Source organism: Oncorhynchus masou, chromosome 21, assembly GCF_036934945.1.
Source record: "Oncorhynchus masou masou isolate Uvic2021 chromosome 21, UVic_Omas_1.1, whole genome shotgun sequence".
In the NCBI taxonomy this organism is placed as follows: Eukaryota; Metazoa; Chordata; class Actinopteri; order Salmoniformes; family Salmonidae; genus Oncorhynchus; species Oncorhynchus masou.
Genome location: NC_088232.1, coordinates 7,474,995 through 7,493,119, shown reverse-complemented (window position 1 = coordinate 7,493,119; position 18,125 = coordinate 7,474,995). Strand labels below are relative to the sequence as shown.

The 18,125-nt window shown below is 44.9% G+C and overlaps 1 pseudogene; it reads right to left on the bottom strand.

Moving 5' to 3' along the window:
- Positions 1 to 237: 237 nt before the first annotated feature.
- On the bottom strand, positions 238 to 15,807 carry LOC135508569 (tudor domain-containing protein 7A-like; annotated as a pseudogene).
- Positions 15,808 to 18,125: the final 2,318 nt, after the last annotated feature.

Here is an 18,125-nt window from a genome sequence, read left to right as displayed (position 1 = left end):
GTGCTGAATAATAACTAAAATCAGCAAAGAACTTTCTATGCAAAGTATTTGATTGAAGATTGAAACTGAACGATAAAGGACACTTTTGTATACACACATGAACGACATAACCTACTAAGGAGATCGATGGGTCGGTGCTGCTGTTTAATCCCTTTCTCTGTATATGCGCAACTGCAAATAGATTCACCCCCCCCCCACCCCCCACACATACGATAAGGAAGAGAGAAAAAAACAGCTCTATGCTTCATACATTGCTAAGCTGATAAGACCACGGTTCTGCATAAACGGCTCCCCAATGACCTGTGACACTCTGGCAGATCTTTGTGACCTGTGGAATAAGTGAAAGGGATACCAACAGTTATATGCTGCAAGGCAGTGGTGTACATAATTTCAGCGTATGTGATAGACTCTGGCAGAGTTCTACCTGTGCGGGATAAGAAAAGGATACCACAACAGTCTTATGCGTTGTCTGTCCAGTCCGATTCTACGGGGCGGTACTCAGCTCCTCTGGGAAGTCAGCCATGACGTTGTGGACCCAGATGTCTGTCTCCTCTGAAATGGGGCCTGGTCAAAAGCAGTGCACTACGTAAGGAATAGGGTGCCCTTTCAGATGCAACCAGTGACTTTGTGTTATCCTTTTTGAAATATATGTCGCTACTGGCTATTTTGTATTTTTGTCATTCTCAAATAAATTCAATAAATTAATCAACCAATCGCCTTCCTGTCCCAGGGAAGCTCCGCCTCCACCACACACTCCACCTGGGCCACCAGGGGCTTCTTCTCTAACAGTTATATTGCCTCAGCCATGTGAAAACGAAACAAAACAAAGCCCATGAATCAGCGAGGACTAAAAACACAATGAAGTCAGACTTCATTCCGGAGACAAGTGTGTGACTGGCTTTTTTCATTTGTATAAAATCCAAAAAACTGTGGAGGCCTCCAGGCCCTAATCTGTCCACTCACTTATGGTCCACCTTGGCCTGGCCTTTCTGTTCGTCTCCGGGCCCCGGCGTCTCCTCCCTCTGGTTGTTGTAAAGGACCATCTCTCCCATCAGCTTGTACGGGTCCTGAGTTTGATTTGACACATTTCAAAATGTACTGAACACAAATATAAAAACCCGACATGCAAGAGTTACAGTTCGTATGAGGAAAATCGGTCAATGAAATAAATTTATTAGGCCCTAATCTATGGATTTCACATGACTGGGAATACAGATATGCATCTGTTGGTGAGATAACTTTTAAATAAAAAAAGTGGGCTTTTTGTCATCGCTACAACTCCCGTACAGGCTCGGGAGAGACGAAGGTCGAAAGCCATGCGTCCTCCAAAACACAATCCAACCAAGCCGCACTGCTTCTTAACACAGCGCGCATCCAACCCGGAAGCCAGCCACACCAATGTGTCGGAGGAAACACTGTGCACCTGGCTACCTTGGATAGCGCGCACTACACCCGGCCCGCCACAGGAGTCGCTGGTGTGCGATGAGACAAGGATAATAATAGAAGGACATAATAAAATATATACTGCTATAGTCATTGTTTTTTGAACTTTCAATTCTCCCTGACTGTCTAGCTTTTATTTTGATGATTGTCGGTCCTCAAAGATTATATTAAAAAAATGATAAAGCACGGTTATCTTTTCTACATACTTTATATGTGGTTTTAGTTGTCTCAGTTCACACTGAAAGCAATATTTTTTTTTACAGTTTGACAGAGAAATCGCTGTCACGGGAGTTCAACAATACGGACTAAAATATACAAAACATATATCCAAATACACGTCATCGCCAAGACTAAACAAAATCAATGTCTAAGACTAAGCTACGCCATTAACCATTTCTCTGCAGAGTCCCAAATGGTACCCTTTTCCCTTACATAGTGCGCTACTTTTGTGCAAATGTAGTGCACCATGTAGGGAATTAGGGTGCCATTTGGGACGCAGACATTGACAGCTCTCTTGAACTGGTTACCTGCCACGGCTGCAGCACAAAGTGTCCCAGGTGACAGGCCACAGACACGTAGACGTCCATGTTCTGGCCAGCCTGGGGAAGCTCCATGAGAGGGGTTAGCGCCAGCTGCTTCTCTCCCCAAGCGCAGGTGACCAAAGTGGGGGTGAGCACTTTTGACGTGTACCCGGCACCCTCCAGTGGGCTGGGGGTCTTGGTGGAGACAGGGATAGGGCTGCAGGCTGGGCTGTCAAGGGTAAACTGATCCACCATGTTGGCGACCATGGTGTCGAGGAAACTGGGGGTAGGGAGGCCGTCCTTCTGGGGTCCGGGGAAGGCGGGGTGCTTCCATAGGTCAGAGGTCACCATCTGGTGGTTAACACTGTTGGTGACATCCTGGGAGCCCTGAGAGGTAAACAGGTAGATGTGCACCAGCTTGGCCTCGTCTAGCTTCAAGCTCTATAGAAAAGGAGAGGGTTAAAAATGCTTGGAAATCGAGATGACATAGGAGAATCAATAACATTTCATTTCAAAGTTCAGCTTGAAGATCTACAGAACATAGAGGAAAGGAGGGAGAGGGTTAGAAACCTTGAAGATCTAACAGTACAGAAGGAAAATCAATCGAAAACATGTTTCTTTTTCCTTTTTCAAAGTGCTTTTAACTAAAGGGGAAGAGAGGGTTAAAATCAGTCCAAGTTAGAGCCTTTCATCTTGTCTTTTTTGGACATCCAGTGTGCCTACTTTCAGTTTGTGTCTTCTGAAACCTGATGAAAGCTATGCTAATGAGGACAACTCTGTGGCCCAATTCTTTCATTGCGCCAGCTGTGGATCACACCTGCTTCTAAATGTCTAATCAACTCTCATCCATCTATGCTTCACTTTTTCAAGCATATTGCTGCTCTTGAAGTAAGCAAATTCAATAGTTTTGTTTAAAGTGTGCCTACTGCAATTTCTTCCCAAATTTAATTCTGAACCAGCTGTTCAGCTAGCTGTTACCACACCTGTAGTACAAAAATAGTTGACACAGTGCATTCGGAAAGTATTCAAACCCCTTGACTTTTTCCACATTGTGTTATGTGACAGCCTTATTCTAAAATGGATTAAATTGTCCCCTCCCCCCCTCAATCTACACACAATATCCCATAATGACAAATCAAAAACAGTTTTTTAGAAATACTGAAGAATGGCTTCCACCTGGCCACTACCATAAAGGCCTGATTGGTGGAGTCCTGCAGAGATGAGAGTCCTTCCAGAAGGACAACCATCTCCACAGAGGAACTGTGGAGCTCTGTCAAAGTTACCATCGGGTTCTTGGTCACCTCTCTGACTAACTGATTGCTCAGTTTGACCAGGCAATGTCATGGAGAATCGTCTCAGAAATATAACACTCTTACAAGAACTTGTGAATTCAATATAAACTTTAATACAAAGTAGCAAAACTGAGCCCTTCCATGGAAGGACCCCATCACAAACATAACAGGGCCGAGCCCCTCCATGGAAGGACCCCATCACAAACATAACAGGGCCGAGCCCCTCCATGGAAGGACCCTATCACAAACAGAACAGGGCCGAGCCCCTCCATGGAAGGACCCTATCACAAACATAACAGGGCCGAGCCCCTCCATGGAAGGACCCTATCACAAACATAACAGGGCCGAGCCCCTTTATGGAAGGACCCCATCACTAACATAACAGGGCTGAGCCCCTCCATGGAAAGAGACTAAATTCTCATATTACAGAGTCCTGCCTTTATAGGATTCTGTCTTTGCATAACATATAGAGTCCCCTCCCTCTATATGAAAATAGCTTCCCGTGGCCTTTTATTATTTTCTTCTCATCTCAGAGCCAGTTCACACCCACTCACGCTCATATCTGCTTTTGGTTAGGTCATAACGATGGTAGAACCCTTTTCATGTCCTAAAAATAATGTATGCATTGCATGCTTATGTTTCACGTGTTCGTCATCAGTTATCTTGCTTCCATCTTTCTTCCTGTATCCTTCTGACCATAGTACGTCCAGCTGTCATAAATGTTCGTACGGTCTTGGTTAATGTACTCTTTCAAAAATAGAGTATAACCTGGGTGGCATATGGCCTGGGTGTCATCTTTGTCACACCTACTGCCGGTGTGCCATAGAGCAAGGCCATTAACCCCATAATGTGCTCCACTCCGAGGCTGACCCTATGCTGCTCCCAGCAAGTCAGAGACAGAGCGAGACAGAAAGAGAGAGAAATGGAGAAAGAGATGGTGACAGAAGCGTGAGGGAGCGAGAGAGAAATGGAGAAAGAGATGGTGACAGAAGCGTGAGGGAGCAAGAGAGAAAAGGAGAAAGAGATGGTGACAGAAGCGTGAGGGAGCGAGAGAGAAATGGAGAAAGAGATGGCGACAGAAGCGTGAGGGAGCGAGAGAGAAATGGAGAAAGAGATGGCGACAGAAGCGTGAGGGAGCGAGAGAGAAATGGAGAAAGAGATGGCTACAGAAGCGTGAGGGAGTGAGAGAGAAATGGAGAAAGAGATGGCGACAGAAGCGTGAGGGAGCGAGAGAGAAATGGAGAAAGAGATGGTGACAGAAGCGTGAGGGAGCGAGAGAGAAATGGAGAAAGAGATGGCGACAGAAGCGTGAGGGAGCGAGAGAGAAATGGAGAAAGAGATGGCGACAGAAGCGTGAGGGAGCGAGAGAGGAATGGAGAAAGAGATGGCGACAGAAGCGTGAGGGAGCGAGAGAGAAATGGAGAAAGAGATGGTGACAGAAGCGTGAGGGAGCGAGAGAGAAATGGAGAAAGAGACGGTGACAGAAGCGTGAGGGAGCGAGAGAGAAATGGAGAAAGAGATGGTGACAGAAGCGTGAGGGAGAGAGAGAAATGGAGAAAGAGATGGTGACAGAAGCGTGAGGGAGCGAGAGAGAAATGGAGAAAGAGATGGTGACAGAAGTGTGAGGGAGCGAGAGAGAAATGGAGAAAGAGATGGTGACAGAAGCGTGAGGGAGCGAGAGAGAAATGGAGAAAGAGATGGTGACAGAAGCGTGAGGGAGCGAGAGCTGGAATAGAGAAAAGAGAGCGTGAAAGAGAGATGGAAAAAGAGCGAAAGCGATTAAAATCAACCTCTTGCCCCATATTACATCCCAGAGGTACTTAGATATGAGAGGATCCCTGAAGGATAAAGACAGCAGATTAAACACAGGAGAATGTGGAATACCACTAACTGTGGTGACGTGTCACATGTAAATAAACATTACATTTAGCTAACTGCTTGTATTCTCCATCACACAAATCCCAACTCGCCTTTCCAACGAATCCTTTTCAGTAGACACATCGTAGTTGCAACGCTCAGAAGAAATGGGGGAAATGGGAGTTGAACTTGGTTACCAGCTAGTAGACAGGTAGCTGCCTGGAAGGGCAGCTTGAGGAAGTCTTTCTGCAGCTCCAATAGTGTGGTTCTACTGAGGATCTCAGAGAAGCCATGTTCCACCTAGTACACCTGTAGAGCAACAAGACAGTCTGGTTATAAACAGGGCCTTGAACTCTCTGTGGACTGAAAACCTACAAGGCACAGTCTTCTAGTAGTACACCTGCATGGCTGGTTACTGGGCTAGTGGTCCAGGTAAAACACCTGAGGGGCAACAAGACAGTCTGGTTATAAACAGGGCCTTGTAGGTGATGTGGAATGGACACCTTTAAAACTAAGTCTAGCATAGGAAGGGCCAATTAAACGTCCTCATTATTTCCTGCTTCCCATGATTATTATTTTTCACACTAGACTGTAAAATCCAACTAAAAAGTTTTCAGAAAAATATCCTTATAAGGCCATGCTTTTATTTTTGTATTTCACCTTTATTTAACCAGGTAGGCTGGTTGAGAACAAGTTCTCATTTGCAACTGCGACCTGGCCAGGATAAAGTAAAGCAGTTCAGCACATACAACAACAGAGTTACACATGGAATAAACAAACATACAATCAATAATACAGCAGAAAAAGTCTATATACAGCATGTGCATATGAGGTAGGATAAGGCAGGTAAGGCAATAAATAGGCCATGGTGACGAAAAAAATTACAATATAGCAATTAAACACTGGAATGGTAGAATGTGCAGAAGATGTATGTGCAAGTAGAGATACTGGGGTGCAAAGGAGCAAGATAAATAAATAAATACAGTATGGGGATGAGGTATTTGGATGGGCTATTTACAGATGGGCTATGTACAGGCGCAGCAATCTGTGAGCTGCTCTGACAGTTGGTGCTCAAAGCTAATGAGGGAGATATAAGTCTCCAGTTTTAGTGATTTTTGCAGTTTGTTCCAGTCATTGGCAGCAGAGAACTGGAAGGAGAGACGGCCAAAGGAAGAATTGGCTTTGGGGGTGACCAGTGAGATATACCTGCTGGAGTGCATGCTACGGGTGGGTGCTGCTATGGTGACCAGTGAGCTGAGATAAGGCGGGGCTTTACCTAGCAGAGACTTGTAGATGACCTGGAGCCAGTGGGTTTGGCGACGAGTATGAAGCGAGGGCAGCCAACGAGAGCGTACAGGTCGCAGTGGTGTGTAGTATATGGGGCTTTGGTGACAAAACAGATGGCACTGTGATAGACTGCATCCAATTTGTTGAGTAGAGTGTTGAAGGCTATTGTGTAAATGACATCGCCAAAGTCGAGGATCAGTAGGATGGTTAGTTTTACGAGGGTATGTTTGGCAGCATGAGTGAAGGATGCTTTTTTGCGAAATAGGAAGCCAATTCTAGATTTAATTTTGGATTGGAGATGTTTAATGTGAGCCTGGAAGGAGAGTTTACAGTCTAACCAGACACCTAGGTATTTGTAGTTGTCCACATATTCTGAGTCAGAACCTTCCAGAGTAGTGATGCTGAACGGGCAGGCGGGTGCGGGCAGCGATCGGTTGAAGAGCATGCATTTAGTTTTACTTGCATTTAAGAGCAGTTGGAGGCCACGGAAGGAGTGTTGTATGGCATTGAAGCTTGTCTGGAGGTTAGTTAACATAGTGTCCGAAGAAGGGCCAGAGGTATACAGAATGGTGTCGTCTGCATAGAGGTGAATCAAAGAATCACATCATTGATGTATACAGAGAAGAGAGTCGGCCCGAGAATTGAACCTTGTGGCACCCTCATAGAGACTGTCAGAGGTCCGGACAACAGGCTCTCCGATTTGACACACTGAACTCTATCAGAGAAGTAGTTGGTGAACCAGGTGAGGCAATCATTTGAGAAACCAAGGCTGTTGTCTGACAATAAGAATGTTGTGATTGACAGAGTTGAAAGCCTTAGCCAGGTAGATGAATACGGTTGCACAGTAGTCTCTTATCGATGGCAGTTATGATATCGCTTAGGACCTTGAGTGTGGCTGAGGTGTACCCATGACCAGCTCTGAAACCAGATTGCATTAGCGGAGAAGGTACGGTGGGATTCGAAATGGTCGGTAATCTATTTGATAACTTGGCTTTCAAAGACCTTAGAAAGACTTTTTAACCCATTATCACACACTTCTCTTTTCACCTCATTTTAATAGGCCAATGTTTGTACAACTTTTCACCACCTAACCGTGTTTTGACTCACAGTTCCCTGCAGCGCTTCACAAACCTATAGGGGAGATTTCCTGGACACCGATTAAGCCTAGTCCTGAACTAAACAGAACTTTCAATGGACATTCTCCATTGAGCTTGCCCCTCCAAGACCTTCCTTACCTTGACTTTTGTCAGTCATGACCTCACAGACCTGGGCCCTGGTGACCTCCTCGCCCCTCTTCACTTTGACGGCCGCAAGTTGGCCAGCCGAGGGGACAGCAGCTCCTTCAGTCTGAGGCACGCCTCCGCAGGGATGCTCACCGCTGTAGGGGAGAGGGGGGATAGGGGTGGTGGGGGTAGGGGAGCCCATCCATGTGGGGGAGGTGAGGAAGGGAGGAGTTGGGGGGGGGAGAAAGTGGTAGTTGTGGGCTTCCATGAGGGTGAGGTGGAAGTAGGGGAGGGTTTCCACAAATTACAGGTGGGTGTAGGGAGAAGGTGGGAAGGAGAGGGCTTCCACAAGGTAGAGGGGGTAGTTGGAGAGGTGGGGGTATGGGTCGGGGAGTGCTTCCACGAGGGGGCCGGTGGAGTGGGTGAGGGCTGACTCTGGTTCAAGGAGGGGCTCTGCAGTGAGTAGAATAGAGGGGCCAGTTTCATTGGGTTGGTGGTGACTGGTTTGACTGGAGCGGTAGTGATGGGTTTAGCTAGGAGGGTTGTCGCTGGTTTGACAGTATAAGGGGCCGTTGCGGGTTTGACTGGTGCAAGGCTGGGGGGGGTAGACCAGCCTATCTGCTCGATTGGTACTAACGGGCTTCTCAACCTGAAACACAAAGTTTCACTAAATGCATCAAAGTGCATGAAACATCTCAAAACACTACAGGAAAAAGGCGCGACTATCGAATGTTTCCGAAAATCTGTGGGTGAAAAATAAACTGGAAAAATTCTATCATTTCAAAACAATTCCTTTTGTTACTGATCGAAGGGAAACAAAGATAATATGATTTTCCACTAGATACTTACTGAGCAGACATGTGTCCAGTTCTCCAGGTCTATGACCGCTTGGCCAGGTAGGTCCTGGTTGTGCATGTTCCGGTACACACAGGGCAGCTTGGACAGCCACAGACCACTGTAGTACTTCTTCAGCACTTCAGAGATCCGACTCTGGACCACCTGGGGGTTGTAGCCTCCCGGCTGAACGGCTTTGGGCGTCGGAGGAGGAGCAGAGACGTTACTGATGGTAACGGAGGGAGCTGGGAAACAGTAGGATGAATGGACGACACATTATTGCATAGTATACCAGCAAGTCATGTTCAGTAGGGTGAAATCATTTTCAAATGTTTTGTACAGTAACACTACCATCACTAAAGCGTCCAGAGGACAGATGCACTCCTCCTTTTATTTCTTCTTGGTACTTTTTTAAACTGCACCGTTGGTTTGGGGCTTGTAAGTAAGCATTTCACCTGTTGTATTCGGCGCGTGTGGCTAATAAAATGTTCTTTGAAACCAGATGGCCTCTACGGGGATACACAGCATACACTTCCTAGGACAAAATACTCTGTCTTTCGGATTTCAGACAAATCTCCACTATGAATCTGCTGCTATGGAATTAGCCAAATCTCCAACTGGAGAAAGGAGGGTCCCACTTGACTTACCAGGAGCTTTCTGGGTGGTATTCGAAATGTGATGGTTGACTTCATTCACCAGTCTAGAATGAAAAGGTACATTTCTTGTCTGGCCTGAAGAAAAACAGAGGTAGAGTAATATCTGTTGATAGTATTTGAATGCAGAGAAGACATTTTGCAGTAACGTTACATCAAATTACATTGAATACGGTATAACATCACAAACCACCTATGTCTTACACAATGGTATATGTTAGTGCCCTCCACACCTCTCATACTAAAACATGTGTTCCTTCCACTCACCTCTCACTCTGTTTCCCCTGAGTGATGGACTCCCTGTTCTGACTCTGTAGGGGCCGGAGCAGGGGGGGGGATGACCCTCATCATGCCGGCTGTACATCTTCCTGATGTCTTCCCCCAGTGCAGAAGCCTCCACAGGTGTTGTAGCTCCGCGGCCGTTGGGGTCCCTTGGAGGTGTAAGGATGGCTCCAGCCAGATCGCACTGGAGCACGGTCAGGCTGACGCAGGGACATGCGAGGCCTCTCTGGAGGAAGACAAGGGGAGAGATGGAAGAGGTAGATGTCAGTGATGATATTTTATTTTATTTTTTTATTTCACCTTTATTTAACCAGGTAGGCTAGTTGAGAACAAGTTCTCATTTGCAACTGCGACCTGGCCAAGATAAAGCATAGCAGTGTAAACAGACAACACAGTTACACATGGAGTAAACAATTAACAAGACAATAACACATTAGAAAAAGAAAAAAAAGGGAGTCTATATCCATTGTGTGCAAAAGGCATGAGGAGGTAGGCGTATAATTACAATTTTGCAGATTAACACTGGGGTGATAAATGATCATATGGTCATGTACAGGTAGAGATATTGGTGTGCAAAAGAGCAGAAAAGTAAATAAATAAAAACAGTATGGAGATGAGGTAGGTAAAATTGGGTGGGCTATTTACCGATAGGCTATGTACAGCTGCAGCGATCGGTTAGCTGCTCAGATAGCACATGTTTGAAGTTGGTGAGGGAGATAAAAGTCTCCAACTTCAGCGATTTTTGCAATTCGTTCCAGTCACAGGCAGCAGAGAACTGGAACGAAAGGCAGCCAAATGAGGTGTTGGCTTTAGGGATGATCAGTGAGATACACCTGCTGGAGCGCGTGCTACGGGTGGGTGTTGCCATCGTGACCAATGAACTGAGATAAGGCGGAGCTTTACCTAGCATGGACTTGTAGATGACCTGGAGCCAGTGGGTCTGGCGACGAATATGTAGCGAGGGCCAGCCGACTAGAGCATACAGGTCGCAGTGGTGGGTGGTATAAGGGGCTTTAGTGACAAAACGGATGGCACTGTGATAAACTGCATCCAGTTTGCTGAGTAGAGTGTTGGAAGCAATTTTGTAGATGACATCGCCGAAGTCGAGGATCAGTAGGATAGTCAGTTTTACTAGGGTAAGTTTGGCGGCGTGAGTGAAGGAGGCTTTGTTGCGGAATAGAAAGCCGACTCTAGATTTTATTTTCGATTGGAGATGTTTGATATGAGTCTGGAAGGAGAGTTTACAGTCTAGCCAGACACCTAGGTACTTATAGATGTCCACATATTCAAGGTCGGAACCATCCAGGGTGGTGATGCTAGTCAGGCGTGCGGGTGCAGGCAGCGAAAGGTTGAAAAGCATGCATTTGGTTTTACTAGCGTTTAAGAGCAGTTGGAGGCCACGGAAGGAGTGTTGTACGGCATTGAAGCTTGTTTGGAGGTTAGATAGCACAGTGTCCAAGGACGGGCCGGAAGTATATAGAATGGTGTCGTCTGCATAGAGGTGGATCAGGGAATCGCCCGCAGCAAGAGCACCATCATTGATATATACAGAGAAAAGAGTCGGCCCGAGAATTGAACCCTGTGGCACCCCCATAGAGACTGCCAGAGAACCGGACAGCGTGCCCTCCGATTTGACACACTGAACTCTGTCTGCAAAGTAGTTGGTGAACCAGGCAAGGCAGTCATCAGAAAAACTGAGGCTACTGAGTCTGCCGATAAGAATATGGTGATTGACAGAGTCGAAAGCCTTGGCAAGGTCGATGAAGACGGCTGCACAGTACTGTCTTTTATCGATGGCGGTTATGATATCGTTTAGTACCTTGAGCGTGGCTGAGGTGCACCCGTGACCGGCTCGTAAACCAGATTGCACAGCGGAGAAGGTACGGTGGGATTCGAGATGGTCAGTGACCTGTTTGTTGACATGGCTTTCAAAGACCTTAGATAGGCAGGGCAGGATGGATATCGGTCTGTAGCAGTTTGGGTCCAGGGTGTCTCCCCCTTTGAAGAGGGGGATGACTGCGGCAGCTTTCCAATCCTTGGGGATCTCAGACGATATGAAAGAGAGGTTGAACAGGCTGGTAATAGGGGTTGCGACAATGGCGGCGGATAGTTTCAGAAACAGAGGGTCCAGATTGTCAAGCCCAGCTGATTTGTACAGGTCCAGGTTTTGCAGCTCTTTCAGAACATCTACTATCTGGATTTGGGTAAAGGAGAACCTGGAGAGGCTTGGGCGAGTAGCTGCGGGGGGGCGGAGCTGTTGGCCGAGGTTGGAGTAGCCAGGCGGAAGGCATGGCCAGCCGTTGAGAAATGCTTGTTGAAGTATTCAATGATCATGGATTTATCGGTGGTGACCGTGTTACCTAGCCTCAGTGCAGTTGCAGTGGGCAGCTGGGAGGAGGTGCTCTTGTTCTCCATGGACTTCACAGTGTCCCAGAACTTTTTGGAGTCGGAGCTACAGGATGCAAATTTCTGCCTGAAGAAGCTGGCCTTAGCTTTCCTGACTGACTGCGTGTATTGGTTCATGACTTCCCTGAACAGCATCCTGCTTCACTTTTTCACTCACTGGTTGTATTAATATCTGCAAAGAATCAGGAGAGGGAGAGAGACGGAGAAAGAAATATGATTTTGGTCTGAAAGGCCCTTATTCTTAGCTCTTTAAAAAAAAATCAAGTTCTCAAAGGAATAGTTAACTGGGCCATCGAGGAAAGACACATTCAGAAAAAGAGCCATTGCCAGATGACGCTGACTGTGACAAGGACAGACGAGACCTAGCATAGAACACAAAGTTTGAAGCCAATTTCGACCTCATCTGACAGTTCAGCATCTGGGAGCTGCCAGGCGCCCTTTTGCTGGACTTCTGAAGAGCGACCAGCTGAGTGATGTGGGCCGTTTCTTGACAGACTGCAATAAAGCACATTATCTACAGGAGAAATATGGAGAGTACAAGCTCATACAAAGTGACACATATTGGCTTAAAACTGAAATCTGAATAGCTCAACTCTCCTCAAACTCCAAATCTGTCCTTCCTCCTGAAATGTGTATGTCTTCACTTCCCTTCATTAGATTTAAAAGGAAAGTGGCAGGTAGAAAGGAAATGGCTGGTATAAAAGGGTTATGCTGCTTGCTCCCGAGGGGCACAGGCAGATTTTTTTTTAACTTCGTCGGCTCGGGGATTCAAACCAGCGACGTTTCAGTTACTGGCCCAACGCTCTTAACCACTAGGATACCAGCCACCTGTTTATTTGGACGAAGGCCTTGCCTCCCCCATGCAATTCTCCATCCTGACCACAGAGGGGGTACTGCGGAGGAAGCACTCCAGTGAAGGGTAGCCCAGCTTTCGGTCAGGGATGAACTCCCCCGTCAGCGACCTGTATTCCGCCTGATGGACACCCCGTTCTTATTGGCCTGGAGGATAGCCCGGAACATCTTCTTCATCAGACAGGTGTCAGAAACATCATGAAGAAGACAGCTGTCAGTATCAACACAAAATTACGAATTAACTACTTTGTATTGCAGCGCCATTTTGTTCCTTCTTAAATACAAATAAACAAATGGAGACAATTTAGAAGGAATGTTCAATCATTGCGCTAGATCGCTAAGTCAGTTAGGTTCTACAGTTACCAAACACACAATTATACACACTTACCAAGGCCTCAAATATGCTCGCTCAATACTTCAGCTGTAGATATGTAGTTAAGTTAAAGTTACCTCGATATAACCAGCTCAAAAACTATCAAGCTATACGGTTGCCCACTTAGGTTACAGCTTTCCTAGTGTTTGTTGTTAGCCAACCAAACAAAAGTGGTGATTGCAGCAAAGATGTTTAGAAGGTTACAAAAGTTTGTTTTGATTGTAGGTTGAACTGGATGACAAAACAATGTGTCACCAGTCATGGGGGGACGCCGATCTTTGGGCGGTCAAACACGTTTTTCAAAGTAACTTTTCCTATAAACATATATTGTCCTGAGCTACTGTATCCAATGTCAGTCATTGCACTATATTACTGTCTACGGGTAAACTGTAGCCTTAACGTTGCTGGCTAAAAGAATGCTAGCTAGCTAGCCAACGTCTGCTAACGTTAACTAGCGCTTAGCGGGCAAGTTCACTGGAAGTTATTGTAACGAACGTATCCAAGCTTCAAACTAACGTTGGCTAACGTACATGGCTATTGTTAAAAGTCGCGTGTGGGGCGCCCACGTTCCCTCACGTTCAAGTTGTCAAATGTGGCAGCTTTTAGTAAATATGTGATTTATTTTATTGTAAGACATTTACATAAATGTAATTATTCACGTTCAAGTCAAAGATACTCAATTACAATCATTGATGCAACCAGAATGTCAACATATTGAAATACACTTGACTGCGGCCTATGTACAGTATGTGTGGCATACTATAGCTGCTGGACATAGTTTGGGGGTAGAGGTGCTGCGATGGGTGGAATGCAGATTATTATTTTTTTTGCAGGTGCTGAAGACTTCTACATCAGTCTGCTAATACAGAACTAGTAAAGGCCCAGTGCACTACTTTTGTGATGTTTAACTATGTAATAACTGAAATGGTCTAGTCATTCCTTTTTGTAGACACTCTTATCCAGAGCAACTTACGGTTACATTTGCATACTGGTCCCCCATGGGAATCAAACCCACAACCAGAGCATTGCCAACAGCATGCTCTACCAACTGAGCCACATTATTACATCATCACAAACCACTTGATGTCTCAATGTACACAATTATTGTATTGTGCGTAGTTTTTCTTCATGGTGATGGAAAGTCTACAGGTACAAACCTAGATGATTATTATATATATATATTAAATGTAACCTTAATTTAACTACACAAGTCAGTTAAGAACAAATTCGTATATACAATGACAGCCTACACCAGCCAAACCCAGACATTGCTGGGCCAATTGTGTGCCGCCTTATGGGACTCCCAATCGCAGCCAGTTGTGATACAGCCTGGAATCGAACCAGGGTGTCTGTTGTGACGCCTCAATGCGGTGCCTTAGACCGCTGTGCCACAGCTGCGCCACTCGGGATGACCAGCCTATGTACAATACTGCAATGTACATTTATCTTAAATGGTTTGTAAGGACGGTAAATAAATACTGCAAAGAAAAGGAGTTGTTTTCCATGTATTCACATGGAAAAGTCCACAGACCCACTCCAAAAGGCTTTCGGAGCCATCATCAGTGGGTTTTGTCCAACATGTCTCCGGACCTACTCACTGCCACAGTCATACTCTGGACCTAGTTTTGTCCCATGGAATAAACATTGTGGATCTTAATGTTTTCCCTCATAATCCTGGACTATCGGACTACCATTTTATTACGTTTGCAATCGCAACAAATAATCTGCTCAGACCCCAACCAAGGATCATCAAAAGCCATGCTATAAATTCTCGGACAACCCAAAGATTCCTAGATGCCCTTCCAGACTCCCTCCACCCAGCCAAGGACGTCAGAGTACAACAATCGGTTAACTACCTAACTGAGTAACTAACTTTAACCTTGCGTATTACCCCAGATGCAGTCGCACCCCAAAAAACAAAACATTTGTCATAAGAAACTAGCTCCCTGGTATACAGAAAATACCCGAGCCCTGAAGCAAGCTTGTAGAAAATTGGAATGGAAATGGCGCTACACCAAACTGGAAGTCTTCCGACTAACTTGGTAAGACAGTACCGTGCAGTATCGAAGAGCCCTCACTGCTGCTCGATCATCCTATTTTTCCAACTTAAATGAGGAAAATAAGAACAATGAAAAATTTATTTTTGATACTGTTGCAAAGCTAACTAAAATGCAGCATTCCCCAAGAGAGGATGGCTTTCACTTAAGCAGTGATAAATTCATGAACTTCTTTGACGAAAAGATCATGATCTTAAGAAAGCAAATTATGGACTCCTCTTACGGACTCCGCATATTTCTCCAAAGCTCAGAGACAAGTTTTTTAATACTATATATCCTGACACATTAATGAAAATAGTCTTGGCCTCTAAACCTTCAAGCTGCATACTGGACCCTATTCCAACTAAACTACTGAAAGAGCTGCTTCCTGTGCTTGGCCCTCCTATGTTGAATATAATAAACGGTTCCCTATCCACCAGATGTGTACCAAAAGTGGCAGTAATAAAGCCTCTCTTGAAAAAGCCAAACCTTGACCCAGGAAATATAAAAAACTATCATATCGAATCTCCCATTCTTCTCAAAAAAGTTTTGAAAAAGCGGTTGCGTAGCAACTCACTGCCTTCCTGAAGACAAACAATGTATACAAAACGATTCAGTCTGGTTTTAGACCTCATAATAGCACTGAGACTGCACTTCTGAAGGTGGTAATTCACCTTTTAATGGCGTTAAACCAAAGCTCTGCATCTGTCCTCTTGCTCCTAGACCTTAGTGCTGCTTTTGATACCATCGATAACCACGTTCTTTCGGAGAGATTGGAAACCCAAATTGGTCTACACGGACAAGTTCTGGCCTGGTTTAGATCTTATCTTTCGGAAAGATATCAGTTTGTCTCTGTCGATGGCTTGTCTTCTGACAAATCAACTGTAAATCAGTGTTCCTCAAGGTTCCGTTTTAGGACCACTATTGTTTTTACTATATACAGTTGAGGTCGGAAGTTTACATACACCTTAGCCAAATACTTTTAAAATCAGTTTTTCACAATTCTTGACATTTAATCTGTAACGGTTCTCGTCTGAGGAAGAGTAGTCAAGATCAGACCAACACGCATCGTGGTAAGTGTCCATGTAAGTATTTTTATAGAACAGAACACGAAACAAAAATAACAACGAGAATGTAAGAAACGAAACAGTCCTGTCAGGTGAAACAACACAAAACAGAAAACAACTACCCACACAAACACAGGTGGGCTACCTAAGTATGGTTCTCAATCAGAGACAACGATAGACAGCTGCCTCTGATTGGGAACCATACCAGGCCAAACACAGAAATACAAAACATAGAACAAAACATAGAATGAACACCCCAACCCAAAATAGCGAAATAAAAAAGGAACTAAAGTCAGGACGTGACATAATCCTAGTACAATTTCCCTGTCTTAGGTCAGTTAGGATCACCACTTTATTTTAAGAATGTGAAATGTCAGAATAATTGTTGAGAGAATGATTTATTTCAGCTTTCATTTCTTTCATCACATTCCCAGTGGGTCAGAAGTTTACATACACTCAATTAGTATTTGGTAGTATTGCCTTTAAATTGTTTAACTTGGGCCAAACATTTTGGGTAGCCTTCCACAAGCTTCCCACAATATGTTGGGTGAATTTTGGCCCATTCCTCCTGACAGAGCTGGTGTAACTGAGTCAGGTTTGTAGGCCTTGCTCGCACATGCTTTTTCAGTTCTGCCCACAAATTTTCTATAGGATTGAGGTCAGGGTTTTGTGATGGCCACTCCAATACCTTGACTTTGTTGTCCTTAAGCCATTTTGCCACAACTTTGGAAGTATGCTTGGGGTCATTGTCCATTTGGAAGACCCATTTGCAACCAAGCTTTAACTTCCTGACTGATGTCTTGAGATGTTGCTTCAATATATCCACATAATTTTCTTTCCTTGTGATGCCATCTATTTTGTGAAGTGCACCAGTCCCTCCTGCAGCAAAGCACTCCCACAACATGATGCTGCCACCCCCGTGCTTCACTTTTGGGATGGTGTTCTTCGGCTTGCAAGCCTCCCTCTTTTTCCTCCAAACATAATGATGATCATTATGGCCAAACAGTTCTTTTTTTGTTTCATCAGACCAGAGGATATTTCTCCAAAAGTACGATCTTTGTCCCCATGTGCAGTTGCAAACCATAGTTAGGATTTTTTTAATGGCGGTTTAGGAGCAGTGGCTTCTTCCTTGCTGAGCGGCCTTTCAGGTTATGTCGATATGGGACTCATTTTACTGTGGATATAGATACTTTTGTACCTGTTTCCTCCAGCATCTTCACAAGGTCCTTTGCTGTTGTTCTGGGATTGATTTGCACTTTTTGCACCAAAGTACGTTCATCTCTAGGAGACAGAATGCGTCTCCTTCCTGAGCGGTATGACGGCTGCATGGTCCCATGGTGTTTATAGTTGGCACTATTGTTTGTACAGATGAACGTGGTACCTTCAGGCGTTTTGAAATTGCTCCCGAGAATGAAACACACTTGTGGAGGTCTACCATTTTCTTTCTGATGTCTTGGCTGACTTCTTTTGATTTTCTCATGATGTCAAGCAAAGAGGCACTGAGTTTGAAGGTAGGCCTTAAAATATATCCACAGGTACACTTCCAGTTGACTCAAATGATGTCAATTAGCCTATCAAAAGCTTCTAAAGCCATGACATAATTTTCTGAAATTTTCCATGCTGTTTGAAGGCATAGTCAACTGTAAACTTCTGACCCACTGGAATTGTGATACAGTGAATTATAAGTGAAATAATCTGTCTGTAAACAATTGTTAGAAAAATTACTTGTGTCATGCACAAAGTAGATGCACCTAACCGACTTGCCAAAACTAGTTTGTTAACCAGAAATTTGTAGAGTGGTTGAAAAACAAGTTTTAATGACTCCAACCTAAGTGTATGTAAACTTCTGACTTTAACTGTATTTTGCCTATTGGTGATGTCATTCGGAAACATAATGTTAACTTTCACTGCTATGAGGACGATACACAGCTGTACATTTTGATGAAACATGGTGAAGCCCCAAAATTGCCCTCCCTGGAAGCCTGTGTTTCAGACATAA